This window comes from Odocoileus virginianus, chromosome 29, assembly GCF_023699985.2.
Source record: "Odocoileus virginianus isolate 20LAN1187 ecotype Illinois chromosome 29, Ovbor_1.2, whole genome shotgun sequence".
Classification (NCBI taxonomy): domain Eukaryota; kingdom Metazoa; phylum Chordata; class Mammalia; order Artiodactyla; family Cervidae; genus Odocoileus; species Odocoileus virginianus.
Genome location: NC_069702.1, coordinates 14,694,710 through 14,722,296, shown reverse-complemented (window position 1 = coordinate 14,722,296; position 27,587 = coordinate 14,694,710). Strand labels below are relative to the sequence as shown.

At 42.3% G+C, this 27,587-nt stretch overlaps 1 protein-coding gene and 1 non-coding gene across 7 annotated transcripts in view; both read left to right on the top strand.

Moving 5' to 3' along the window:
• Window positions 1-27,587, top strand: part of AFF1 (ALF transcription elongation factor 1) — a 198,645-nt gene that overhangs the window by 30,393 nt on the left and 140,665 nt on the right. The gene's annotated exons all lie outside the window — the stretch shown is intronic.
• On the top strand, window positions 14,817-14,920 carry LOC139032105 (small nucleolar RNA U13). Its single transcript, XR_011484650.1, has one exon. It is a non-coding gene; the product is annotated as a small nucleolar RNA U13 (small nucleolar RNA).

Here is a 27,587-nt window from a genome sequence, read left to right as displayed (position 1 = left end):
CAGAGCATCTGCTGCGCCTCAGCTGCTGCTTCAGTGACCTCTTCTGTGCAACTTCTCTCACTTGCCAGCATTAATGGATCTCTGCCTCTCAAAGATACAGTATTTTATTTCATCATTTATTTCTTAGATTGCTTTTATATTTATCTTTCTTACAAGATTCTGTCATGGAACAGCTGATTAAGAGCTGTCATCTTTGTGTCTCCCAGGGCTGGCATTGTACCTAGACTCAGAAGATACTCAATGAACTAATTAAATAATTTAAAGATAAATAAGAATTGGCCTCTGCCCATCAAGAAATGGTAATGCCTCTTAGTGATTTGCCTGACGTTTTTCTCTCCGAATAATTTAGGATGTGCTTTTAAAGATATCAACATTCCTTCATAGCCCCTTGTAGAATTTTCTACACCCATAATGGCAGATGTATGACATTTTCCTGAGGTCTTTGCCCATCACAAGAACCATGCTTCTTTTTTTGTTTTAATTGAAGTATAGTTGGTTCCCTGGTGGCTCTGCAGTAAAGAATATGTCTGCAATGTAGGGGATGCGTGATACACGGGTTCCATCCCTGAGCTGGGAAGTTAACCCTGGAGAATGAAACAGCAACCCACTTCAGTATTCTTGCCTGGAAAATCCCATGGACAGAGGAGCCTGGACAGAGGAGCCTGGTGGGCTCCAGTCCATGGGGTCTTGAAAGAGTCGGACACGGCTTAGTGATTAAGCAGCAAAAGAATAATTAATTTACGATATTAGTTGCAGGCGTAACATACTGGTTCACTATTTGTATAGGTTATACTCCGTTTAAAGTTATTACAAAACAGTAGCTGTGTGTCCTTGTGATGTACACTGCATCCTTGTTGCCCATCTGTTGTATCTCTTTATCTCCTACCCCATCTTGCTTCCCATTGTCCCTCTCCCCAGTGGTGACCACAGGTTTGTCTTCTTTATCTGTGAGTCCATTTCTGCCTCCTTATGTACACTCATTTTATTTTTTAGATTCCATGTAGAAGTGATAACAGAAGAGTATTTGTCTTAGGAACCACGCTTTTGTGACCTTCCATGGGAGGCTTACACTAGGGGAGTCTGGGAAATGGCAGGTCTTGTGAAAATAAGCTAGTCAGTGGGTGGTAGGTAAGCTGAGGGAAAAGATTTATGAGCCACATCCTGTTCTGCGATGCCGCTGCTGGGGATGGGAGAGGGGGAGAAACTGCCGCGTAAATTACAAAGGCAGCTCAGGAAATGCAGTCTGCCCTGGAGGGTCTCAGGGGGACCCTGCATGGATCCCTTTTCGCATAACACGTGGGTGAAGGAGAATTGGTAGGGGTAAGTCTGCATGGGGCTTAGGCTGGGTTGTGACCAGCCATCTTTCAGAAGGTGGAAAAAGGAACAGAAGACAGAGAGAAGGCAGAGTGGGCCCCAGAATCATCTGTGGTTTCATAAGTGCTTGCCGAATCAATGGAGGGAGAAGGAGCCGTTTGGTGAAAGCAGAAGGTCTCATTTATCGGCCTCAGCGCTCACACGGTGCCCTCTGCATGGAGTGCCTCTCCGTTGCTTCATTAATGTGGGTAGGTTTCTGCTCTGGCTCCAGATGTGTAGGTGAGATTCTCATGTCTGAGCTAGAGGGTGAATTATTTGGCCTGAGTTGTTTTTTGTTGTGGTGGTGGTGGTTGTTTTCTGTAGGTTCCTTTTGCAATGAAAGACACTCGAATGAGTTCCTCGGTAGGAGATTGGATTCTACATTAGCTAGATCTACAAAATAGAAAATTGAGTAGTTATTAAAGAGAATAAGATAATCCTATGTGTATCAACATAACATGATATACTACCTAAATTATGGAATAGAATCCAAGGTATTGTCTGTTTTTATGGATAGGAGTGTAGAGCTCTATCTGTGGCCAGAGTGGTAAAGCACCCCCACTACCAGTGGAGGAGACATAAAGGATGTGGGTTCAATCCCTGGGTCGGGAAGATTCCTGGGATAAGGAAACGGCAACCCACTCCAGTATTCTTGCCTGGAGAATCCCATTGACAGAGGAGCCTGGTGGGCTATGGTTCAAAGGATCGCAAAGAGTTGGACACGACTGAAGCGACTGAGGATGCATGCATCTATCTAGACAAACATGCGTTAAAATGAATCTGAAAGGACAGGCCCCAACCCTTGCAACATTAATTTTCTTGGGAATAGGATTATTCTGGTTGCTTAGTGGAATGACTTAGTGGAATAATTTTTTATTCACGATGTGCATATATTAATTTTGTAGTCAGGTTTAAGATATTAATGAATATTTTCTGAAATATTTGAAAAAGTGAAGGAATGGTTCCTCATCCTGCCACTTCCTTAAGAAAATTAAAATATTATACAATCATTTATTCATCCAATAAATATTTGTGTTCCCATTGTATTCCAGGCATTGGTCTGTGAGGTGAGGCTATAGCAGGAAATAAAACCAACATGCGTCTACTTTTCTGGTGCTCATGTCCATTGAAGACAAGGAGTAAATATGCAGCAGGTCAGGTTATAAAGCAGGATTGGTGAGGGTAATTAGTGTTGGGTCTATGAGGTGAAGTTATGCTATTTTCTTTTAGGTCATCAGGAAAGGCCTGCTCTCTGGTCAGGCAGTATTTAGACAGAGACCTGAAGGAGATAAGCCAGACTAGGAAGCTGGGGGTGGGGAAAACTTTTTAGGTAGAGGGAGCCTGTGCAAAGGCCCTGAGGCAGTGTGTACTCTGTAAGGCAGCCAGGGTGATGGGGGTGGGTGTGGTTGGATGAGAGAGCTAGTAGGAGGCCAGATTGTAGAGACCCTTGTAACTGTTGGAAGTGAGATGGAAAGCCATTCATTTGAGTGTTTTGATCAGAGGAGTAGCACTAAACATCTCTGTTGTGGGTGTGAGCAAAAGCAGCTTACGGGAAGCTATCTCTGCATCTCATTTCACACAGAAGGTCCAAGGTTTGGCGGTGGTGATTTAGTTGCTCAGTCGTATCCCACTCATGCAGTCTCATAGATTGTAGCCCACCAGGCTCCTCCTCTGTTCATGGGTTTTCCCAGGCAAGAATACTGGAGCGGGTTGCCATTTCCTTCATCCAGGGGATCCTCCCAACCCAGGAATCGAACCCGGGTCTCCTGCACTGCAGGCAGATTCTTTACCAACTGAGCCATATGGGGACCCAACAGGAACATAAAACATTACAGAGTAGGGATCAGGTCCTGACTTCTAGCTGTCACTTCAGCACTCTGTTATACAGGTAAGGGTATCCAACCAGAGAATTTCCATTTCCTAGTGTATGATGAGAGCACATTATTTTTAATAGTTAGATCTGTGATTAATTATTAAGAACACAGCCCATGATGCTGTGTAGAATGTCCAGGGGTTTGGGTCTCAGTCCTCTTCTTCCTTGAATATGATGCTTCTGATCTCTCTGATATTTGCTAAAATTCTGGGTCAGAGTGTAAATGTCACTTTTTCCATGACAGGGTAGGTAGGGATGCACCCAACAACGAGCTCTTGTGTTGCCAATAGGTACTGAGCAGTAATTTAATTTACCTGGAAACTACGTGCACCTTGGGCATACATTCATGGTAAGAGTATACTTGTCTCTTAATAAGGTTAATGAATTAAAGAAGTCACTTCATCAGAAGTTTATCAGGGGTTTGCAATGTGCAGCACACTTTGCTGATTAGGATTGACAGATATATGTATATATACACGCACATATACACACTATTGTGTGTAAAATACACTTCGTCATAGCCAAGAGGCCGAGAAGCGATCATGTGTGAAATAGATAGCTAGCAGGACCTGCTGTGTAGCACAGGGTGCTCGGGGCTCTGTGATGACTTAGAGGGGTGGGATGGGAGGAGGGGGTGGGAGGGAGGCCCAAGAGGGAGGGGAGATATGTATATATGCAGCTGATTCACTTCCTTGTATTGCAGAAACTAACACGACATGGTAAAGCAATTATACTCCCATGAAAACAAGAGAACAACAAAACACTGCACTGTGTTCTTTCAGAGTTATGGCAATACCAAGTCTTCAAGGAGTTTACAGTCTGTTGGGTATGACAGGCAAAAGCACAGATGTTGTTACAGAGTTGCACAGATGACCTGGAAGTGCAAAGGAGAGAAAGATGGATTAGGAAGGGAGGGTATGTGATAGGCTTCATGAAGGAGGTAGCAGTTGAACGGGGTATTGAAGTTTGGGGCAAAGCCTTGCTCAAGGGACAGCCAGAGGAGTGACATGGAAGGAAAGAGGCTTAGGGGGAATGGTCTATTTCAACTGGATTAAAGTCTTCCCTGGCGGCTCAGCTGGTAAAGAATCTGCCTGCAGTGCAGGAGACCCAGGTTCCATCCCTAGATTGGAAAGATCCTCTGGAGAAGGGAATGGCTATGCACTCCAGTATGCTTGCCTGGAGAACTTCATGGACAGAGGAGCCTGGCAGGTTGCAGTCATGGGATTGCAAAGCCTCAGACATGACTGAGCAACTAACGCTTAAAGGATCTTCAAGAGGAGAAAAGAGGGAGGCGGTGGTGCAATGGGTTCATTGCATCTAGGCCTTCCGTGTCTCTGTTCAACGCAATAGCCGCTGGCCACGTGTGGCTGTTGTGCCCTCGCCTGTGTCTGGGCTGAACAGAGACCAGTCCTGATGTCCTGGAAACACACAGTACACACAGATTTCAAAGACTTGGTCTGGAGAAAAATGTCAAAGATCTCATCATTTAGACTGGTTACAAGTTAAACAATGAAAACACTTCTGGGATATATTGGTTTTAAATGAAACATACTTAGAATTTACCGCACTGGCTTCTTTTTACGATTTTAATGTGGCTCCTGGCCAATTTAAAATTGCTAGTTGTAGCTGCCAGTATTTTTCTCTTGGTCACAGCTGATCTAGGCTAAGCCTGCCTGGTAGCTCTGGAAGAGAGAGTAAAAAAAAGCAGGGCAAATGGAAAGAAGGGGAGGGATGGAAGAAAACTGGGAACGACCAAGCTGTAGGATTTACACTTGTTGCTTTTGGGAGGTCAGAGACACCCCTGAGGCATCTGGCCCTGATGTTGCAATTGACCTGAAGAAGTGCTCTGCGGCACGGAGGCGTTGGAGGGAGGAGGACAATGATTTCATTTTGGTCCTGTTAATCACAGTCTGTGCTTGCTGTAGGGAGGTTCCTTTGGCAACAAAAAGTGGAGCTGGCAGAGGCCAGAGGCGGGGAGACCAGTTAGGTTGGGTCCTATGCCCCCATCACACCTGGCAGCTGCAGCCTCTGGGAGGAGGGGTCAGGGTGAGAGTGTGATACACTGTGGAAATAATGCTTAGTAGGTTATGCTGAATTTTACATTGGGCTTTCCAAGTTCCCATTTTTTCCCCTTAAATTCCCACACCCTTTGCAGTAGGGGAAAAAAGTGTGCAAATTATGGTGTGATCCTCCAATTTTAATGCAAATATTTAGACTAGCACAGCAGCTTACCTTTCTCCTTATTATTTTTGGAAGGAGATTGATTTGGTAAAGAGATGGGAAGTTTCCAACTCAGATTTGCTTAGCTTTATTTCCTAGAATCAGAAGATGACTAAGAAAGTTTTTTTTTTGTTTTTTTTTTTAAGAAAGTTTTTATTGGACTCTACTTGTGGTCCAATGGTAAAGAATCTGCCTGCCAATGCATTGGAGAAGGCAGTGGCACCCCACTCCAGTCCTCTTGCCCGGAAAATCCTGTGGACGGAGGAGCCTGGTAGGCTGCAGTCCATGGGGTCGCTGAGACTCGGACATGACTGAGTGACTTCACTTTCACTTTTCACTTTCATGCATTGGAGAAGGAAATGGCAACCCACCCCAGTGTTCTTGCGTGGAGAATCCCAGGGACGGGGGAGCCTGGTGGGCTGCCGTCTGTGGGGTCACACAGAGTCAGGCACGACTGAAGTGACTTAGCAGCAGCAGCAGCCAATGCTGAGGACGCAAGTTCGATCCCTGGCCCAGGAAGATTCCATATACCGCAGGGCACCTGTGCTCCACAGCAGGAGAACCCATTGCAATGAGGAGCCAGTGAACTGCAAGTAGAGAAAACCCACGAGCAGCAACAAAGACCCGGCGCAGCCAAAAATAATAAAATTGACTTTTAAAAAGGTTGAAAAAGAAAGTTTTTATTATGAAAGCTTCCCCCTCCCCCTTTTTGGAAGTTTTTCCTTGATTCATTTATTGAGCCAAGTGCTTATGGAATATTTACTATGTTAGATGGTGTGTTAAAATCTGGTATCTCAAAGAGGATCAAAATATGAGGGGTCCCTTTCTGTTTAACCAGGAAGATAGGTGCACACATAAATTATTAAACTGTGATAAATGCTGAAATGGAAGTGTTGATACAATGTTACAGGATCACAGAAGGAGGTGACATGTGTGTGTGGTCTTTCTGCTAAGAATCAAGATTCTCCTGATTCATTATTGCTTTCATTTTTGGTGGGAGGGGGGGCTTTGGCCTCATACGGTCTTGCTTGAGGCATTGCTGTGGCAGAATTCCACTTAGTCCTACTTAAACTTGAGAGTTTTTGTAAATGCAGGGATTTATATTAAATATAGACTCCTCCTTGTGGCATTCCCATCGTTGTCATTTTGGTTGCTGTGAGGTCGCGTTTCTCCTAAGATTTTAACTGCAGATGAAGGGATTAGACAGGAAATGCCATCAAGAATGGCTAACTTGTGATTTCCTGAAAGGGTGGTATGTTTTCTAATTAACAGTATTCATCTTGAGTATCTTGAAAGCCAACAATGTGAAACCGCAGGAAAGCGTTTGGTACACATTTAAAAGAAAAAGCTGGATGTAATGTTTTGCTCACATGGTTTGCATTCAGAAAAGAACTTTGTTGACTAGCTAAAGATGGGGGTCACGTCACAAAGATGAAGCTATCAGGTTGTAGTGTGGGGATTCTGCCATCCTTTCTGGTCTCGGATTCCCTTTTCTATCCCAGTCTTATGAATACTATTGACAGTCCCGCCTGGAGGACTTGGCTGGTAGTCCAATGGCTAAGACTCCATGCTTCCCATGGAAGGGCCATGTGTTCCATCCCTGGTCAGGGAACTAAGATCGCATATGGGGTGGTCAAATTTATATATATATATAAAGACACTTCTTCCTGGATTTTTCCCAGTCGGCTCCAGTTCTTGTACTTCCAGCTGACCGCTGCCGCCTCCACCCACTTTGTCTACTGGAAGGATCTTTCTAAAACCATGACTGCTTTAAAAACTCTACTAGGTCATTGCTGCCTAAAGAAAAATATTGCGGGCGTCTGCAGCCTGCTGGGCACCCACCTCTTGAGTGCTTTTTCTACTTCTCTCCTCAGCTACTTCTAGTGCATCATGACTTTTCATTGTTTTTCCCTAAAAGCCAGGTCTTCTCATGCCTCCTGTTTTTCTGACCATGTTGGTTCCAGGCCTGGAGTCATCTTCCAGTGCTACTTTGTTTTCCTAGGGAAATTCTATTTATCCTCCCTTAACCTTTATTTGGTTTCAGTTCAACAAAAGTTTATTGAGGGCTTCCTGTGCGCTGTGTGCTAGGAATACAGAACTCATTAAGACAGTCTTTCTTTTTAAAGGATTGGATAGTGAAAGGAGGCAGATATACAGATATTTGTTAATATTTCCTATGTCATAGGGTTAGGTGTTGAAAATATACTGACAAAAGAGTTAATACTTCCTGCCCCTCATGAAGCATATGTTCTAGTGGGGGAGACACATCAAATTTTAAAAATGGGTCTGTGAGACATACTATGAGCAAGGGACAGCCATTGATCTGAGAAAGCAAGTAACCTGGGTGAGTAGGAAAATCAATTCTTTTTGAAGAATTGAAGTAGCTGCGCTGCTGGGCGTGTGGGATCTTAGTTGCCCAACCAGAGATAGAACCTGTGCCCCCTGCAGTGGAAGCTTGGAGTTTTAACCACTGGACCATCAGGGAAGTCTCTTGGAAAATCAGTTTTAGATAAAAATAGAGTCAGGATTGGCCTCTCTAAGGAGGTGGCATTTAAAAAAAGACATTTAAAGAAATAATTCCAGTAAAGCATAGCAAAGGTTAGTTATCACAAGGAGGGGACGACAGAGGATGAGATGGTTGGATGGCATCACCTACTCAATGGACATGAGTTTGAGCAAACTCCAGGAGTTGGTGATGGACAGGGAGACCTGGCATGCTGCAGTCCATGGGATCATAGAGTCGGATATGATCGAGCGACTGAACTGAACTGAAGTAGAGAATACCTATTGGTAGAAATGTAAATGCAGTTGACTAGTTATAATCCATTGTGATACACTCAATGATGGAGGGATGTAACAAAAGGTACTTTGATCATGGGAGGGGCACCCGAAGTTTTTATCGCAATGCAGTGGAAGCGTTTGTGAGGGGTGGCTGACGGGCTTCCCGTGCAGAAGGGCAAAGGTTTGAAGCAATTTGAGTTGTGTTCACAGAATTTAAAGTAGTTTGATATTACTAAAGCTTTATAGTGCAAAGAAAGCCCAGAGGCAGGACTTGAGGCAGAGAAATAGGTGGTTACAAAAGGATCTCTGAGTGCCAAAGCTGGGCTCAGAGCCCAGCCCATGCCCACTATCTAGGACAAGGTTTTTTTTTTTAGTTCTACCAGTTTATTGCTACCAACCCATCTCCCTCCACCCCCACGCACACATGCTCAGTCATGTAACCCCATGGACTGCAGCCCGCCAGGCTCCTCTGTCCATGGACTTTCCCAGATAATCTGGAGTGGTTTTTTTTTTTAATTCTGTAACTCAGTTTCTTCATCTCTAAAACTGAGATGATGGTAGCAGCAACCTCATCAGGTCATTGTAAGGATTAAGTACTTATAATAAAATGCTCAGAACCATGTCTAGCACAGAGGGTGGTGGGGGTCCTGAACTTTGCATTGACTTACTGTAGACCCTTGAAGGGTTATTTGCAGTGGAGTGACTCGCTCATGGGTCCCTCTTTCAAGTACCATTTTAGAGGGAGTGTGAGCGTGTGTATTGGGGAGGAAGGGGCTGGAGCTGAATTTTTGTGGGTTCTCTGAGCTCACCTTTCCCCCTCATTCCCAGCATAATTACTTGTTCCTCCACCTGGGTTCCCACAACGTTTTTTCCTCCGCGGTGGCATTTTCCCATTGTGTTTTATAGTTCGAATTTCTCACAGAAGACTGAGTTCCCTCAGGGTGTTAAGGAATATGGGTTACTCATCTTTCCATGCCAGTGCCAAGAACAGTGCCTAACACTGGGCATACTGGATGCTTCAGGACTGTTTGTTGCATTTATTTGAAAGGTTTATTAGGGAGTTGCCTCAACTTATAATTTCAGGAGAAAGAGCCTCCCATGGAAAAGTCTGGGCATGTTGCTACGGCAGGGTGTTTTCATTCTTGCATACACCAAATATTTATTGAGTGCCTACCGCACATGGTGCTATGGGGATGCGAAGATGAATCAGCCGTGTATTCTGCCCTGGGTTGTGTTGACTCTTCTAGTCTTAATTGTGGGTGTGAGGGAAAAGGTAAATGGTTGCTGATAGGTTTAATGAGAACTAAGCTATGAAGTGGTTTAGTTGTATTGGGGTTTTTGTTTAGATGTCTAATTACTTCGATCAGAGAATCTCTGAGTGATTTATTTTTTTTTAATGCTGTCTCATTGGTGGTGGTAGCTCATTTCTCATTGTTACATTTCATGTTTGTATCATGACAGACTCTGTCTAGTAAATTGCACAGTGTAAAGTTTCACAGGAAGCCTGCTCCTTTCTCAGATTGTAATCCTAAATAGAAAGGATTCCACCCATGTGGGCTGGGGGTTATATCCTTGGCCTTGGACAAAATACCTTCCTGGATTCTTTATTTTTGAATGACTTTTTCTTGGCCTCCTTAATCAGTGTTTGGTATTACATTAGATTAGAGGCTCTTAGTTACAGGTTTTTATTACAGAACTTTTAGGCTTTTGCCATGTTTGATCCTCCCCTGGGGAAGGAAATGGCAACCCACTCCAGTATTCTTGCCTAGAAAATCCCATTGACTGAGGAGACTCTGGGCTACAGTCCATGGATTCCAAAGAGTTGGACACCACTGAGCGACTAACACTTTCACTTTCACTTAGGCTTTTGCTGGGCTTCCCAGGTGCTGCTAGTGGCAAAGAACCTGTTTGCAAATGCAGGAAACATAAGGAGACGGGGTTCAATCCCTGGGTTGGGAAGATCCCCTGGAGGAGGGCATGGCCACCCACTCTAGTATTTTTGCCTGGAGAATCCCATGGACAGAGGAGCCTGGCGGGCTACAGTCCGTCCAGTTGCAAAGAGCTGGACACAACTGAGGTGATTTAGCATGCCTGCAGGCTTTTGCTGTGTCTGTCTCTGTTTTTGTCACCATAGTTCTCTGGTACCTGTCGGCTATTCCACCACTTTTTTTTTCTTTTTTAATGGAAAAGGCAGGCTTGCTCTGCTATGACCGTTTATTACTCTTTGCTTAAACTACCTCTAAAGCCTAGAAAACCCTTTCTCTTTTAGCCCAATGAACTACTCCATACTAAAAGTTGCATCAGATGCTCTCGACTCCAGTGCTGTGCAGACCACTGGGGTGCCAGATGAGCTGTTCATCCTTGGCCTTCCCATACCCTCTGCCCACCTGTGTTAGGATAGCAGGACCAGGTCCCGGGGCAAAACCCCCTCAATTGTGTGTTGATTAGATAAACCGGCATGACCAAAGCCTATGTGTGTGTGTGAGTATGGAGGGGTGTATTTAGATGACTCAGAATTAAGGCTTATGTTTAACAGTTCTTTATTTTTGTGAAAAGCTTCTTTGAAAATTTTGATTCTAAAATATCAAACCTGTCAAAGCAGTTACATTTTCAAATGTCCCTTTACGATGAAAAGATGCTCAGTCATGCATGATAAGAGAGATGCAAATGAAAGGACACTACTCTATCATATCTTGTCTGTCAAGGTGGTAAAAAGCACAAGTTTTTGACAGCATGTTTTGTGGATAAGACCGAAGAGGGGAAAGTGCTGCGCTCTCATAGCTGATGGGAATGCCTAACGAATAACCCTATGAGGAGAATTTGGCAGTAGGCTGCAAAATTACATTGGCACTTACCTCTGCTCTAGCCAGCTCACTTCTAGGAATTTATCCCCAAGATATACTGGCAAAAATAAGAAAAAGATATCTACAAGTTTGTTCATTACAGACTCTATGTGATAGCAAAAGATTGGAAGTAATCCAAATGTCAACAAGGAGTTGGTTTTAAAAGTAAAGAAATCTGGTTCTTTGGGACTAACCTGGTGGTCCAGTAGCTAAAATCCTATGCTCCTAATGCAGGGAACCCAGGATCAATCCCTTGTCAGGGAACTAGATCCCATATGGCACAACTAAGAGTTTGTTTCAACAAGAAACTGAACAAGGCCAGTGCAGCAATTAAATAAATATTCAAATAAAGTTGTCCTCAACACAATCGGAGGACTATACCACTATCAAAAAAGAAATGATCCTTTGTAGTTCTGAGCACGATATGGGTGGTCACACCGACTGCGTTGACCATGTCCTCCCTCCAAACCTTGTTAGGAGCATCGGCATTACCTTCTGTACATAGAAAAGAAAAAGAATGAGACTGTCTTCCATCTTTTTTTTAACTTGTTATCTCTACTATAATTATTTGCAAAGTAAGATCGTTAGATAGTAATGTTATGTCTTTTACTTAGGAGGGAGGAAGAATATAAATGTATATGTATTGTTATATCTAAGAATATAATAGGATAACCAAAATTGATGGTGGGACAAAACGATAAAGTCTTCTGAGTACCTTGCTTTTGGCTCACTTTGAACTACTAAATGTTACCATAATTATAAACCAAAACTTGAGTCAAATTGGAGGGGAGTGATTCTTAAAAATGAAAGCAATCAATAACATTATGGCATTAATAGTTTCCTGAGGTGGTTGTTTATTGAGAGGAATCATCAGTCCATTACTTTGCGAGTTCAGTGAGCACATACTTTGTTACGTGGTTTAAGTGATCCATGGTCCCTCAACCAGTGGTTCAATTTCAGTACACAGCAGCTGCACAAGTATGAACTATTGCTGCTGTCATTACTCAAACATCACTATTAAATCAAATGGTCCTCCGGATCGTAACCAATCACATACTTTTTAAAAGCCTTTTGGTGACTGGTCACGAGTTGCTCATTTAGTTCATGCAGAGATAGAATAGCTATCTTAGTTTTCCTGTGTGCCCTAGTATAACAATATGACATTTCCCACAAACGGTAATTGAAGGGTACGACTTTTCCACAGAGACACAATCTGCAGAGAGAACAAAGTGACGATGCTGAAGTGAAATTTGATAGAGCCATAATGAACTTGAGACAAATGCTGACTGGCATGTGCAGCTTCTGAATTGGCATGAGGTAACTTACTGACATAAATAGCAAAGTGATGAGTGGGAAGGATGAAGTGTCCAGGAGAGTGCTAAAAGATCTGTTAAAAGCATCCTGGAGATATTTCACCCCCTGAAGAGCAATGGATCGAAATGTTGGAAGTTGGCCATATTTGATGATATGGCAGTTTCAAGTATAGTGAAAAAGTTTTGCTTGGTATGTGAGTTCAGTGGCAAGAGAAGTCAAGCACGTTTAAAGAGCTCTTAGAAAGTTTTTTTAAAAACAATACTGGGTTGGCAAAAAGTTCATTAGGTGAAGACCCGCATGAACTTATTTTGCCCCGTCAATCATCAGTTCTCAAAGTGTCTGTTTAATCATGCATCTACTAAATATAGTTTACTATTTTGTTCATTTCCTTTTAACATACCAATAAGTTACCTTACAGTTTTTTATTTTTGCTATTTATTCTGAATTCTGTTGGCATAGGGATGAAGGATTATGGACCCAGAGTGTTTTGCCTAGATCCCTGCTAGGAGCTGGCGGTAGTTCGGGTCTTAATAGACTTTAACCATTTTGCGTTATTTCTTGTGGTCAGTGGTGAAAATGTGCTTCTGAGGTTCATTCCTTTACAGGTGGTTGACCAGATTTTCCCACACCACTTGTTAAAGAGGTTATCTTTTTTCCATTGTATATCCTTGCCTCCTTTGTCGAAGATAAGGTGACCATAGGTTCGTGGATTTATCTCTGGGCTTTCTATTCTGTTCCATTGATCTATATTTCTGTCTTTGTGCCAGTACCATACTGTCTTGATGACTGTGGCTTTTGTAGTAGAGTCTGAAGTCAGGCAGATTGATTCCTCCAGTTCCATTCTTCTTTCTCAGGATTACTTTGGCTATTCGAGGTTTTTTGTATTTCCATACAAATTGTGAAATTATTTGTTCTAGTTCTGTGAAAAATACTGTTGGTAGTTTGATAGGGATTGCATTGAATCTATAGATTACTTTGGGTAGTATAGCCATTTTGACAATATTGATTCTTCCAATCCATGAACACGGTATATTTCTCCATCTGCTTGTGTCCTCTTTGATTTCTTTCATCAGTGTTTTATAGTTTTCTATGTATAGGTCTTTTGTTTCTTTAAGTAGATATACTCCTAAGTATTTTATTCTTTTTGTTGCAATGGTGAATGGTATGGTTTCCTTAATTTCTCTTTCTGTTTTCTCATTGTTAGTGTATAGGAATGCAAGAGATTTCTGTGTGTTAATTTTATATCGTGCAACTTGACTGTATTCGTTGATTAGTTCTAGTAATTTTCTGGTAGAGTCTTTAGGGTTTTCTATGTAGAGGATCATGTCATCTGCAAACAGCGAGAGTTTCACTTCTTCTTTTCCTATCTGGATTCCTTTTACTTCTTTTTCTGCCCTGATTGCTGTGGCCAACACTTCCAAAACTATGTTGAATAGTAGTGGTGAGAGTGGGCACCCTTGTCTTGTTCCTGATTTCAGGGGAAATGCTTTCAATTTTTCACCATTGAGGGTGATGCTTGCTGTGGGTTTGTCATATATAGCTTTTATTATGTTGAGGTATGTTCCTTCTATTCCTGCTTTCTGGAGAGTTTTAATCATAAATGGATGTTGAATTTTGTCAAAGGCTTTTTCTGCATCTATTGAGATAATCATATGGTTTTTATCTTTCAATTTGTTAGTGTGGTGTATTACATTGATTGATTTGCGGATATTAAAGAATCCTTGCATTCCTGGGATAAAGCCCACTTGGTCATGATGACTGATTTTTTTAATATGTTGTTGGATTCTGTTTGCTAGAATTTTGTTAAGGATTTTTGCATCTATGTTCATCAGTGATATTGGCCTGTAGTTTTCTTTTTTTGTGGCATCTTTGTCTGGTTTTGGAATTAGGGTGATGGTGGCCTCATAGAATGAGTTTGGAAGTTTACCTTCTTCTGCAATTTTCTGGAAGAGTTTGAGTAAGATAGGTGTTAGCTCTTCTCTAAATTTTTGGTAGAATTCAGCTGTGAAGCCATCTGGTCCTGGGCTTTTGTTTGCTGGAAGATTTCTGATTACAGTTTCGATTTCCTTGCTTGTGATCGTTTTGTTAAGATCTTCTATTTCTTCCTGGTTCAGTTTTGGAAAGTTATACTTCTCTAAGAACTTGTCCATTTCTTCCAAGGGAGTTGGTTTTAAAAAGTAAATAAATCTGGTTCTTTGGGACTAACCTGATGGTCCAGTAGCTAAAATCCTATGCTCCTAATGCAGGGAACCCAGGATCAATCCCTTGTCAGGGAACTAGATCCCATATGACACAACTAAGAGTTTGTATTCCAGAACTAAAGATCCCACATGCTGCAACTAAGGCCAGTGCAGCCAAATAAATAAATATTAAAAATAAAAAGTTTGGTCCTTCAACACAATGGAGGATTATACAACTATAAAAAAGAAATGATCCTTTTGTAGTTCATGAGCACGATGATTGGGTGGTCACACTGCTGCGTGACATGTCCTCCCTCCAAACCTTGTTAGGACATCGGCACATTACCTTTCTGACATGAGAAAAAGAAAAAAGAAATGAGGACTGTCTTCCACTCTCTTTTTTTTTAACTGTTGTTTGATCTCTATGATATATTATTTGAAAAAGTAAGATGTAGAATAGTATGTATAATTGTGCTTTTACTTAGGAAGGGAGGAAGAATATGAAAATGTATATGTATTTGCTTATATTAAAGAATATTAATAGGATGAACCAAAAATTGATGGTGGGACAAAAACAGATACTAAGCTCTCCTGAAGGTACCTTGCTTTGTGGCTCACTTTGGAACTACTAGATGCTACACATAATTATAAACCAAAACTTGAGTCAAAATTGGAGGGGGGAGTGATCTCTTTAAAAAATGAAAGCAACAATGAACATATGGATTTAATAGTTTCTGAAGGTGGTTTGTTTATTGAGAGGAATCATAGTCCTTACTTTGCGCAGTTCCAGTGAGCACAAACTTTAGTTACGTGGTTTAAGTGATACTGGTCCCTCAACACAGTGGTTCAGATTTCAGTTAGCACAGCAGCTTCACAAAGTATAAACTTTGCTGCTAGCTCATTACTCCAAACATCACTATATAAATAACAAATGGCCTCCGGATCCGTAACCAATCACATCACTTTTTTAAAAGCCTTTTGGTGACTGGTCACCGAGTTGCTCATTTAGTTCATGCAGAGATAGCAAAGCGTATCTTAGTTTGTTGCCTCCGTGTGCCCTAGTGATAAACCAATATGACATTTCCCACAAACGGATAATTGAAAGGGAGAACTGGCCAACAGAGACAAAAGTGCAGGAGAGAAACAAAAAGTGACGATGCTGGAAGTGAAATTCTGATAGAGCATAAATGAACTTGAAGACAAAATCGCTGACTGGGCATGTGCAGCCCTGAATGAGCAGAGTGAAGGTAACTTACCGACATAAATAAGCAAAGTGATGGAGATGGGAAGGATGAAGATGTCCCAGGGGAAGCAGTGCCTCAAAAGCACTCATGTTAAAAGAAGTCCTGGAGATATTTCACCACCCTGAAGAGCAAAGGATGAAATGTTGGAAGTTGAGCCATACTTAGAAATGAATATGGCAATTTGCCAAGGTACAGGAAAAAGATGTTTGCTTTGTATTGTGAGTTAATGTGGCAAGAAGAAGTCAAGCACCGTTTAAAGAGCTCTTAGAAAGTTTTTTTAAAAAACAAATACTGGGTTGGCCAAAAAGTTCATTCAGGTGAAAGACCCGCATGAACTTTTTGGCCAACCCAGTCAGATCATTCAGTTCTCAAATGTGTCTGTTTCAAATCATAGCATACTAACTAAATATTAGTTTACTATTTTGTTCATTTCCTTATAAACCCATAACCATATAAGTTACTTACAGTTTTTTTTGTATGTTATTTATGTATACTTATGTTGCATATGGGAGAAGGAAATGGCAACCCACTGCAGTGTTCTTGCCTGGAGAATCCCATGGACAGAGGAGCCTGGCCGGCTACAGTCCACGGGGTTGCAAAGAGGCGGACTTGACTGAGCACACGGGCAGGCATGTTGCGTATGGGGCTTCCTTGGTGGCTCAGCTGGTGAAGAATCGCCTGCAATGTGGGAGACCTGGGTTCGATCCCTGGGTTGGGAAGATTCCCTGGAGAAGGGAAAGACTACCCACTCCAGTATTCTGGCCTGGAGAATTCCATGGACTATACAGTCCATGGGGTGTCAAAGAGTCAGACACGACTCAGCAACTTTTAAAAAAAAGGATCCTGTTTAGATCTGGGCACACCAATTAAACTTGAAGACTAACTGGATATTTGAGGTTAGCAAAAGAAAATTTTATAAATATTAATGAAGATTAAAGGAAACATTTTAGGTGGGGTAATAGTATTATGTGTGTGTTTTTAAAGTCTTCAAATTAAAGTCTATTTAAGCCTGGAAAACCCTGGTGGTTGAATTTCTTACCTGTGAAATAAGGAAGAGGATTGAATGTCTGTTTTCTGTTTTCTCTCTGTTCCTCATATAATAGCCACTCCCACTGATTTTTCTTCCCCAAATCTTACTATTATATGCAAGCCGTGGTGTTGCTTGTACTCAAAACTTTATTTAATCAGTGTACCTCTTGGGAGCGTGGGGGAGTGGGGGGGATGGGCTGGAGCAGGAGCTCCAGGGCTTTGGCTGAATTATCTAGTCGGCCCTAGGAAGCTGCTCTGAGCTTTTCTCCTGGTCAAGGATCCCTTCAGGGTAGGGAGGCGCATAGCACCCTTGCTTTGAAGTGATGTGAAAGCTCAGTCATGTTCTACCCTTTTCAACCCCTTGAACTGCAGCCTGCCAGGCTCCCCCATCCATGGAATTCTCCTGGCAAGAATACTGGAGTGGGTTGCCATTTCCCTCTCCAACCCTTGTTTTGGTAATACCCAAAGAGCCTTGGTTGACTGTCAACATCAAAGACATGTGAAAAAAACATTGGGTCATGGAATTCACCTCCCAAGAGCTGTGTGCCAGAGCTTACAACACAAGTTCTGGAAACCCCAGGTTCCCCAAGAGCAGTTTCAGACTGCCCACACAGAGGGTGCCCTCCAGGAACAACTAGCCACCAACTGCTAGGTACCAATGGTGCATAGGCCAGGGAGATGCTTGCCAAAGATATCTTGGGTTAACATGCTATAGATGTCATCAAAGTTTATTGAAAAACTCGGGCCTAAGTATTACATTGCATGTATGCAGTAGGAGTCTGGCCAGAAAGAGTCTTTCCCAGGAACTTGATTCAACTCTGATAAATAAATGTATGAGTGTTAGAAAAATTGGGTAGAAAATAGTTTTTTATTATTTTATCTTGGTCTCTCAGCTGTGATCCCCTTATATGAGGGTCTTTGAAAGCTATAGCCTACATGTATGGCCCCTTGCAATAATGCATTTGTTAAAGGGAGGGGATTGCTGTTTGTTGAAATTATTTCAGCCAAGTTAGCTCTTATTCTAAAACCACTTTCTGTTCAGAAAAATTTGTCCTAGATGACACTGGGCTTTCCAGGTGGCTCAGTGGTAAAGAATTGAATGCCAATGCAGGAGACTCAGGAGACAAAGGTTCAATCCCTGGGTCGGGAAGATCTCCTGGAGAAGGGAAGGGAAACCCATTCCAGTATTCTTGCCTGGAGAATCCAATGCACAGAGGAACTGGGTAGGTTACAGTCCATGGGGTCGCATGTGAGCCTAGATGAATAACTATTGCCCCTCCCCCCCCCAACAGACTTGGTCATATTAACTTGCAGCTGTGCAGACTTTCCACCACCATCTTTTTCTGAAGGGTAAAAATGACATCTTCGGTGTGACTTGTGAGTTCTGGTGGGGGACTTTAGTGTTCATGATACCTGAAATATCAGGTTGAAAAAAGGGAGTTCCATGTTTACTTCCAATTGCTTTTTGTAAATAGTCATAGAAAAATGGCAGGTCCTCTGGTCCCAAACATTGAATTTCAACCCCAGATACTTCTAAAGGAAACCAGACCAACCAACCGTGATAATAAATGACCAGTTGCCTTTTGCAGAAGCCATCCAGCTGGGCTCAGAAGTCAAATTTGGGAGTGAGTGTGATGAAACACAGCTAGATGGCAGGAAAAATGATTTCCTTAAAGACTGTAAACATCATCCTACGACTGTTCCCTCTAGAGGGTGTAGGCTCTCTGGAGAGGCTGCAGGGCATGGTGATTGAGAATGGGACCCTGGAGCCAGGGTGCTAGGGTCATAGCTCAGTCCCACCACCTCCAGCTGCATGACTTAGAGAAAATTACCTGACTTCTTGGACTTCACTTTCTTTACCTGGGGAAGGAAGGAAATGGCAACCCACTCCAGTGTTCTTGCCTGGAGAATCCTAGAGATGGGGGAGCCTGGTGGGCTGCCGTGATGCATTAGCAGCAGAACAGGATGGTAATACTGTACTTGGCTTAACAGCTTGTGGTGGGAATTAATTTAATATCAGCAGAGCACTTAGAGCAGGGCCAGACATACTGTGGGCAGTCAGCAAACACTGGCCATTCATATCACTAGCAAAATGATTCCCAGAACCTTGCTTTTCACTGGGGCCAAGCAAGTGTCTCAAATATGCGTACTGTGTCATATTGGGTGAAAGTCCTTTTTCTGTGAATTTCCAAGTGAAAAGTGTTAAGCCTGTTAAGTTGTTAAGTGTTTGAAGGCATGAGGCCAGTGGCTTTGAGGTGTCCAGGGCACTCACAGCTTCCCAGTTCAGAATTCTCAACTTGAACCTTCTTTCTGAGAAAATAGGTGATACTGTAAACTAAAATTACTGTAATTTTCTTTTTTTAATTTTTTTTTAAAATTTTGCTACACTGCTCAGCCTGTGGGATCTTAGTTCCCTGATCAGCCATTGAACCTGGGATCTGGCAGTTAAAGTGCTGAGTCCTAGCCACTGGATGGTTAGGAAACTCCCACTGCTGTGGTTTTCTCTTTAACGAATCCATCCTTATGCTTAAAACTATTGAATTAGCTCAATAACTTATAGGCCCTTGATTAGGAAAAGCTTTAACTGGTTGTGAATCAACTTTTTGTTCTTTAGATTTGTTTTACAGTTGACCCTTGAATATATGGGTTTGGACTGTTCACGTCCACCTGTACCGGGATTATTGACAGTGAGTGTGTACGTAGCACTGCAGAGTCCCAGGTTGGTTGAATCTGCAGATGCAGAATCTCAAATATGGAGGAACCTCAAGTCTGGAGGGTGCACTGTTAAGTGGTACATGGTATTTCTGCAAAGGGGGAAGGGTGCCTCTAATCCCTGAGTTGTTTACGTCAACTGTATTTTTAAGATTCTTAGAACTGAGAAAATGGAGCAGCTCTTTCCATTGGTTACAGTAAGCTCTTAAAAGACAAGTATTAAAACCTAAAAGACCTCTTCTATAGGGTTGCATAGGACTTTGGATGGTACATGTGCTTAATAAATGTTGATTTGATTTCATCTTAATTTTTCCGTTTTGCCTGTGACCTGGTAGTCATTCAGTCATGTCTGACTCTTTGTGACCCCATAGACTGTAACCCACCAGCCCTTCTGCTCATGGAATTCTATAGGCAGGAATACTGGAGTGGGTTGCCATTCCTTTCTCCAGGGGCTCTTCCTGACCCAGGGATCAAACCTGGATGCTGTGCATTGCAGGCGGATTCTGTACTGTCTGAGCCGCCAGGGAAGCCCATGTAAGAGACAGAGCTCACGGTAAATAAACCTCAAATAAAACTCCCCTGACTTTGGGGAGGAAATCCTCCATCCTCAAATGGAAAGTAAAATTGGTACCCCAAATTAGATTTTGAGTTGGTGGAATTTAAACATTTGCTGGGGATAAAAAGGACCACATTTAGAACAGGCCTGGGTATCACAAGAAATGTCATCAGTTGATGTAATCTCTTTTATGTATGCAGAGATCAGATCTTACTGTAACTTAAAAGCTGCAATTTACTGAGCATTGTGGCTTGTCTGTGTATGTAATTTTTTTCCCCCTCACAAAAGGAAAAAACAGGCCTGCAAAGAAAGACTGGGAAATAGCCTCTTTCTTCCAGTTCTTACATCTTCCCCTTTTCTTACATGTAATTAGGAAAATTTGAGAGTAGTTTGAAGGGGTGGAAAAGGCTCCAACAACAAAGAGGACTGTTGCAAAACATTGTTTAGAGATTAATGTTTTAGACCGAAGGTCAAGGAAATATTCACTTGTCTTTGAGAGGTTAAGCAATTCATTTTGTTGTTGTCTGAGTTTTCCATTTATTTATTATTTGTAAATCCAATTAGTCAATTACTTTAATGAAGATATTCTAATTTGATGACACCTTAATACTTTAACACGGTTTAAATGAGTACGAATTGAATATTTTTTAAGTGTAGTTAATGTACAGTATTATATGTTACAGGTATACAATACAGTGTCTCACAATTTTTAAAGGTCATACTCAAATAACATTTGAGCTTATAGTTATTGTAAAATATTGGCTATCCTCTTTGTGTTTTATGATATATCCTTGTAGCTTATTACAAAAAAAGTTATTATTTGTTTGGCTCCACCAGGTCTTAGTTGCAGCATGAAGGATCTTTGTTGTGACATGTGAACTCTTAGTTGCAACATATGGGATCTAGTTCCCTGACCAGGGATTGAACCGAGGCCTTCTGCATTGGGAGTGCGAAGTCTTAGCCACTGGACTACCAGGGAAGTCTTACTTGTAGCTTATTTTACACATAATAGTTTGTACTTCTTAATCTTCTACTCCTAATTGTCCCTCTCCTCTGCCTTCTCCCCACTAGTAATCACTAGTTTGGTCTCTGCATCTGTGAGTCTGTTTCTTTTTGGTCCTATTCACTAGTTTGTTGTAATTTTTAGATTCTATATATAAATGCTCTCATACAGTATTTATCTTTTTCTGACTTAACTTCCCTTAGTATAATGCCCACCAAGTCCACCCATGTTGCTGCAAGTGGCCAAATGTCATTTTTGATGGCTAAGTAGGATTCCATTGTATATGTATACTAGACATGTTCTTTATCTAGTTAGACATTGATTGACACTTAGGTTGCTCCCATATCTTGGCAACTGTACATGATGCTGGGTTAGGCAAGTCTTAAATGCTCTGTATTTTATAAAGCAATGTTTCTCAGACCTTAATGGGCATACAGATCACTAGTTCAGTTCAGTCGCTAAGTCGTGTCCGACTCTTTGCGACCCCCCGCAGCACGCCAGTCCTCCCTGTCCATCACCAACTCCCGGAGTCCACCCAAACCCATGTCCATTGAGTCGGTGATGCCATCCAACCATCTCATCCTCTGTCCCCCTTCTCCTCCTGCCCTCAATCTTTCCCAGCATCAGGGTCTTTTCAAATGAGTCAGCTCTTTGCATCAGGTGGCCGAAGTATTGGAGTTTCGGGATTTTACTAAAATGCAGATGCTAATTTGGTAGATCTGGGATGAAACCTAAGAGTTTGCATTTCTAACAAGTATCCCATGCAGGGCGCTGCAAGTCTGACTCTGTATCCCTCACTCGGAGGATCAAGGCTCAAAAGCAGAGACTCTCAAATGTGGCTGCACATTAAATCACGTGAGGACATTTTAACAAATACAGATGCACGGGTCCCCCTCCAGAGATTAACTGACTTAGGATGCGGCCTGAGTGTCAGGAATTGATCAGTCTCCCCCAGGTGATTCTCAGATGTGTAGCCAAGGTTGTAAACCACCGCCCAGTCTGGAGATTTGGTTTCATTAGTTCCCCGCTGGCTCAGCAGAAAAGAAACCACTTGCCAATGCAGGAGATGCCAGTGCAGTACTCCGGTATTCTTCCCTGGGAAATCCCATGGGTAGAGGAGACTGGCGGGCTACAGTCCATGAGGCCACAAGGAGCCGGACACCACTCAGCAATTAAGCAACACAGCCCATAGTTCACATCCAAGGGGAAGTTGTTGTTGTTCCAAAGGGGAAGTACCTGCCTTCAAAGTGATGTCCTCTGTGTGGGAGTTTTTTGTTTTGTTTTTTTTTTCTATTTGTCCCCTTTTCCTTTGAATCTCATGTTTTGAAAGAGTCCCTCTAACAAGCAAACTCCATTTAAAATAATTTTGTTTGTTTTTCTATTTTTAACTCAATCCGACCACATACAGTTGTCAGCTGGACTTCCGGATCAGCATGAGTTAACAACTGATGTTGCTACACTCAGTTGTCCTGAGCTCCAGAAAAGCCCAGAGCAGAGTGAGTCGTTCACACACTTTCCATGGGCAAATATGTGATTTCTTTGGACTTTCAGAAATGTTGAAAATAGCTCACGGTCTCCAGTTGCTTCGTTGGTGGACCCAGGTCAGAGTCCGGTGACTGCATGATGAGAGAGTGCCTCAGGTCGGCTGTGGGGGGCATTCAGAGGCAGGAGGAAATCTTGCCTTCTACCCCTCCAGCAGAGTTCTTCACAGTTTTGTTCCTTAATTATCTGCATTATCTTCTGGCTGCCTTTCCCGTAAACAAACATTCCCTTCAATCTCATCCAGCCTCATGACTTGATAGACTTGAGAGTTAAGAGGTTTTAGTAGGTAAAGGGTGTAAAGGTAAGATATCAGAGAAGTCTTCTGAGAAGAACTGCCTTGGTTGGGATTTGTTCCCTTGTGGTTCAGTCAGTAAAGGATCTGCCTGCGATGCAGGAGACCTGGGGTTGATCCCTGGGTCAGGATATTCCCCTGGAGGAGGAAATGATGACCCACCTCCAGTATTCTCGCCTGGAAAATGCCATGGACAGAGGAGCCTGGTGACCTACAGTCCTTGGGGAATTGTAAGAGTCCAACATGACTTAGGGACTAAACCAGCAGCCCAGGGTGTCTCCAGCTGGGGAAGAGGCATTCCAAGAAGACTGTGCAGAGGTGGTGAAAAGTATCTGGCTGGAGGGCTTTTGTGGTGATAGGGTGGGGAGGGGACTGAGGGAGGTTGGTGAATGAGAAAGAAAGCTACTGATGTTGGGCCAAATTGGGAAGGGTATTAATTAGATGCCCCTGTAACAAGTTTATTCTTCAGCCGGAGGCAGGGAAGACACATTTTTTTTTTTTTCCTTCTTTTTTTTTTTGGTGAGAGAGTAACATCTGATAAGTATTTTAGGAACAATATATGCTTGCAGTGGGACTGAAGGCTGAGTGGGGAGAGACTTGGCAAAGGAAATACTTCTTATTAAGCTATTGAAAAAGTATGATGATGTATGAAGAACCTGAACGAAAAGAATGGTAGATGTTCTGGAAAGATTGAAAGACATTATGGTTATTTCAAGTTTCCAGTAGGAATCAGATGATGGAAGACTCAGCAAACTGGTACAATATTGACTCATTAAATATAAGTTGGTAGGTTAAGGATGCATACTGTGGGCCATAGAGCAGTGGTATCTAAACTTGAGGGTGAAACACAGTCACCTCGAGGGCTTGTTGGACCACACCCAGCAAGTTTCTGCTACTGTAGTTTGGGTGGGGCCTGAAAGTTAGCAAAGGAATGCAGGCCTGGAGTAGCAGAGGAACTCAAAGAAACAAATGGAAGACAAGCTGATAGAACTTCAGCCCAGCCATATCAGTAACTAAGATAAATGAATAAACATATCAGGTACAAGGCAAAGATACAGCGGACCCGGTTTTCAGTTCAGTCGCTCAGAAGTGTCGACCCTTTGCAACTCCATGGACTGCAGTCCGCCAGGTTTCCCTGTCCATCACCAACTCCTGGAGTTTGCTCAGATTCATGTCTGTTGAGTTGGCGTTGCTCTCTAGCCATCTCAGCCTCTGCCACCCCCTTCTCCTTTTACCTTCAGCCTTTCCCAGCATCAGGGTCTTTTCCAATGAGTTAGCTCTTTGCATCAGGTGGCCAAAGTCTTGGAGCTTCAGCTTCAGCATGTCCTTCCAGTGAACATTCAGAGTTGATTTTCTTTAGGATTGACTGGTTTGATCTCCGTGCAGTCCAGGTAACTCTCAAGAGTCTTCTCCAGCACCACAATTCAAAAGCATCATTTTTTTTGGCCCTCGGCCTTCTGTAAAGAAGTTTTCCCTGGAGATATGCAAACAGACCAGTTTAGGAGGAGAAAGCGCATTCTTGCATGGAGAAGTGGATTAGATGATCTCCTTTGGTCTCCTTTCTGGAGTTAAGATTTGGTCATAGTTTATTTTCTACAATAATCATAAATTATTACATTGCAAAAATGATAAGTTAATAAATAACAATACAGATAAATGTTCATTTTATAATACTTAGAATATTTTTAAATGCCCAGAATAAGAAAAGTCATTCCATCCTTCCAGCCAGGCATAGCTGTAGCTAGCCTTTGGTACAGACCCACTCAGCCTTTTGGATACACAAATTTATTTTCAAGTTTGATGAAGTGGGTTCATAACAAGTACACTGTATAACAACCTTTCTTTAACCTTATACTATATTTTTCATGTCATAAAATATTTTTGTAAAATGCAAGGATAAAAGCATTCTTAACCCAGGAGGAGAAAAAGCATTTTGAGACTGATTAAATCTATACAGCTAGTTTCAAAATGCTTGTTTTCTCCTGGGCTGAATATGCTTCTGCATGTCCCCTGATCTGCTAATTGAAAGTCCTCTGAATTCTGCCTTCTGCTTTTATTCCCAAGAATGGAATCAGCTAACCATAAAGAAGGCAGAGTGCCAAAGAACTGACGCTTTTGAACTATGGTGCTAGAGAAGATTCTTGAGAGTCCCTTGGACTTCAAGAAGATCAAACCCATCAATCCCAAAGGAAATCAACCCTAAATATTCATTGAAAGGACTGATCCTGTTATGCTGAGACTTCATACTTTGGCCACCTAATGCAAAGAACCGACTCATTGGAAAAGACCCTGATGCTGGGAAAGATTGAAGGCAGGAGGAAAGAGGGGTGGCAGAGGATGAGATGGTTAAATAGCATCACCGATTCAATGAACATAAGTTTGAACAAACTCCGGGAGATAGGGAAGGTCAGGAAAGCCTAGCTAGCATGCTGCAGTCCCTGGAGTTGGAAAGAGTCGGCAAGACTTAGTGACTGAACAACAATAACCCCTCCCCCACATCCCTTCTCCGGTGAAGACTGTCCCCTCCCTGTCTAGAGAAACCACCCTTTGCAGATCCAAGCAGCAGCTCAGTTTGAAAGATGGGTGGCTCTTGGCATTTCTGAGGTGATACATTTCACTAAGTGAACAATCCTTTCGAGAGAGCCTGCCAAAGTGCCTTTTTTATACCCAGGAAAGTGGTTTTGGGCAGCTGGGAAGAATGAACTTGGCTTTGTGGGAAGAGGTTTGTGTTGGAGTTACAGTTCTGGAGGGTCACTGATGTTTTTGTCCAAGATAGCCTACAGATGGAGAGATAAGGGACATTTTCTAGCATCTTTTTGGTTCCTGGATGTATGAGCAGAAATAATTATAAAACACAGTGAGTTACTCCCAAATAGAGAGAGAGGTATGCAAGTCCACAGAGGAGAGTTTTGAGGAAGTTGGGATCACAAAGCAAGCTGACCACTGTTTGTTTAGGAAGTTTGGCTGTGATGGCAGGAGATTGGGCAGTAGCTTGTAAGGATAAGAGACTGATATGTGGGGGAAATAGCCGATTCTAGAGAAAGCTGTGGCAGAGAAAATAGGTGAGCCTGGAGCCTCATAGTACCAGAAAGTAAGGAAGTGCTTAAAAGGCAAAACAGATGGAAGCAAGTCAAAGGGATCAGGAGCTGATGGGAAAGGGCTTCCAGTGGCCAGAGCCAGAACAATCTGAGCAGTAAAACCCAGGGTAGAGTACTGGGTTATAGCCCAAAGGATGAAGTAAGTATCTGTGAGTATATACTACACTGGGGCTTCCCTGGTGGCTCAGGCTGTAAAGAATCTGCCTGTAATGTAGGAGACTCAAGTTCGATCCCTGGGTTGGGAAGATCCCCTGGAGAAGGGAATGGCTACCCACTCCAGTATTCTTGCTGGGAAATCCCATGGACAGAGAAGCCTGGAGGGCTACAGTCCATGGAGTTGCAAAGAGTCGGACAGGACTGAATGACTAACACTTTTCGCTTAGCAACTGATCAACAACAACATACTCCTTATTTGTAAGGTAAATTGGTTCATTAGCTGGTCCAGTTTGAGTGAACCTTCGGGGCCAAGGATTCCTCACCTGAAGTCTATGGAGCCTCCGATCCTCCCCAAGTGGGCTGCATGGGAACCTTAAACATCAAAGTATAGCAAATATTGTGTGTATGGGTCTGTATCCTCAAATCTCATCAGGAAGCCAAGGAATTCTGTGCCCCCAAAAGGTTAAGAATGTCTTTTGTTCATTTTCACTGCTGAACAAGACTGTAGGTTGGATACAATGGTGTTTTCAAAACACTTGGAGAAAATCACGCCCACGTGTGTACTGCACTACTTCTTCAGTCACAGGCAGTATCCAATTCCAGAATCATTTCTCCCGCACTTTCCTATAGTTTTGTTAGAACTATTACAAATCGAGTGTAATCCCACTTCAGTTTCAAATTACCCTCAGTAATTTACATTACAAATGATTTTGAGAGCTCTGGGAATGTCAGGTGTACTGGAGATCTGTTGACTTCGTATTTCCTTGCATGTGAATATTTGCTGTATTCTTTCATTTCCTCCTCTTTCGTGGATTAGAACAACACAGTTCACCGGGGAAAATGTAGTTTTAATATAAGTGATTTTACATTACTAGCCAGTGATAAATGGAAATTTTGTAAGTAAATGCCATTATGCAGTATTGTTTCTGCTGCTTTTATATGTCTAATACCAATTTAAAGCATAGATGATCATGGTTGGTATTTAGAATAACTGTGAGAAAGATGGGCTAAGAGGTAACCCATTACCTGTTAACTTAAATAATGTTTTTATTTTGAGAAAAACAAAACTATTTCCAAAATTAAAAACTTTAGTAAGAGAAATAGCGTTATGCAAATCTCTTTACTGTCTAGCTTAATAGAAGACAGCTGGATTCTCATATCTGTTTCTGAATTCAGTGTGTTGCAGTGTTATTTTGGTTGAAATCTATGAAGAAAATGAGGAAATGTAGCCTCACACAGGAAAAGGAGGAGTACTTTAATACCTTTTTGGTATTATATCAAAACTCTACAATCATAGTTTCCTAAAGGTTAGTTGCAGTGTAGAATCTGGAGTCATTTCATTGAGCTGTTTTTAAACTTTCATATATTAAAATCCATTGGTCTTTCCTGCA